We start from the raw sequence: 2,462 nt of genomic DNA, 5'->3' as shown, positions 1-2,462 counted from the left end.
TATGTCTGCAATCAGTCTTTTTGTACTTCAGTTCATCTCTATGATGGTGTCGGTTATCTGTTACTTCTGTTATGGTGTCTATGTGTTGATTAAGTGTCTATGTTGTCTCAGTCCATGTGTCGGCTACGTAAGCGTCACTCTGGTTCCAGCTTTTGTATCCTTGTTATGAACTTTCTCGTGTTTACAGTTGGTCCCAGGACCAGTTTTACAGGGTCGCGGCCCTGGTGTAATACTGATAATGTAATTTGGCTCTCGATGTAATATATTTTAGCTCAGTCTTATTTAGAAAAAAAATAAAAATCTTCATTATGTTAAACCAAATCTGAATAATACAACTGTCTATGGTATACAAGATACAATGACAATCTTCGTTGCAGCTTTTTTGTCGTATATTGTCATGTTAGTCCTTCGCACCCATACTTCTCCCTAGCCGCCCCTTAGTCCTTCAAAGGACAACAGATCGAGAGTCCAGGAGGGTTGCCACCTAAGACTACTGCAAGTCACTTCTGTTGCGTGTACACAGGTTGATCCAATCTGCTCTCTAGGTTGGCCAATACCTGAGCTTCAAAATATCAAGCTAATAGTCACCTTTTTCCATCAAGGTACTGCACTTCGGCACCAATCTTCACCCAAACTTCAACTCCTCTTCGTCACTTTAAGATAGCTCGCCGAGTGATACTTTGGGCTATCAACACGCTACCCTTCACCAGACCATTGATGCCCAATACTTCACTGCAAGTTCTGCTCCTAAGATGGAATTTTGACCACCACGAAAAGTCATCCAAATGGATCCCACAAGCTACAAGGTAAATTGATCCAAATCTGACCCAAAAACAAGGATCCAACAGACATCAAAATTGTTGTCTCAAGTCTGCAATACTGTTGTTGTGACTGTGACTGGTTAGGGCATCTTGGACTGCTGCAACAACCCCTAAACAGTCACCCAAACAACCCTCCCTGGCTGCGACCTATCCTTAGAGAGGTGTTGACTCCCTTGGTTGTTTTTCAAGGCATAGACAACCCTTAATACACCCTACGTTTCCCTCAAACCATGAGGTAAGGCCTGCGGCCTACCCACAACAACCTACATTGCCTTCCCAAGGCTTCTTCGCCCAAGAAACACCTCAAATAGCCCTGAAACAACCTTCCTCTGCCTCGACCTTCCTTCCAGCAACTCGGCCCTCTAAACAGACCCTGAAACAGACTTATTTGGCCTACATTGTTCAATCATCCTTTGTTGCGGCTAAGACAAATTTATTCCTCCTCTCCAACGAGTTTATCTTCAAGTGTGTGTTGCACTTTTGGATGAGGAAATGACTCCTCCATCCCCTTCTATTTATACACTAATATAAGGGATCCTCCAATGTCACCTTTAGGGCTTGAACAACTGTCACAAGCCTAAAATAACCTTAGGCCGACCTTGACACACATGTGAAAACCCGTCAAATAACTTTAAAAATTCATATCTCACTAAGGACAACTCAAAATTCGATGATTCTCGAAGCATTGGATTCTCCTTTCCACCCTCTATCATCTCATGCCATCACATGTCCAAAGTGCTCCATGGAAATGCCCAAAACACGATTTGGTGCAAAACCCCAAACTTGGGTTCCAAGCCCACAAGTGACTCTTGTGGCGCTTTGTCCTCTAATCCCCAAACCCTAGGGCTTGGAGTATCTCCCAAGCTACTCAAAAATCAACAACTCCATTGTCAATGATCCATGCATTATCATCATTGAGGGATCCTATAATTGCGGATAAGAACCCTTGACTTATGACCTTGTTGAATAAGTACTAGACAATCTTCTTGATCCATCTTCTTGTAGAAGTGAATCCCATTCTTATCATAGAGGGAGAAATCATCTCCTTTAAGCCAGCGAGGTGATCTTCAATCATCTTCGACCTTAGCTACGATACGATGTTGAGAAATCAATGCTAGTAGGATTAGGGTTAGATTTCTCTTTCTTGATAATTACTTGTGAATTTTGTTGGCTTCTTTTACTTATTTGTTATATTACCTTTCATCAAGAAATTACCAAATTATGTGTGCATGAAGATCACAAAACATAAGACACAAGATGTAGGCACTCTACTAGGGAAAAACCCCTGTCTAGGGGAAAACCCAATCAAAATCTCTTCCTTTAATAGTTTTCTTTGAGACTCTTCTACCTAGACAAAGACCTCCTCCACACCAAGCCAGTCTCTCCTTCTACGATCCAACCTTCGATCTAGTAGCAGCAACACTTCGACCCTAACAACTTCAACTTGGCGGCTTCCAACATCAGCAACAACTCTGACCTAGACAAGGAGACTTGGATCTCTTAAACCATCTGGCACGAGAGAGAGAGAGAGAGAGAGAGGGGCGCCAAAATTTTGATCTTTTTCCTCTCTTTCACCTTGACCAAACTCACACTCCTTTTGGACCCTTCCTTCAACTTTGCACTTCTCATCTTCCAGCTTCC

This window comes from Pinus tabuliformis, chromosome 3_1 (genome assembly GCF_031772625.1).
Source record: "Pinus tabuliformis cultivar Carrire ecotype Pingquan chromosome 3_1, CPIR1, whole genome shotgun sequence".
Lineage (NCBI taxonomy): Eukaryota > Viridiplantae > Streptophyta > Pinopsida > Pinales > Pinaceae > Pinus > Pinus tabuliformis.
The sequence above is the reverse complement of the archived record's forward strand: the minus strand, read 5'-3'. Positions refer to the sequence as shown.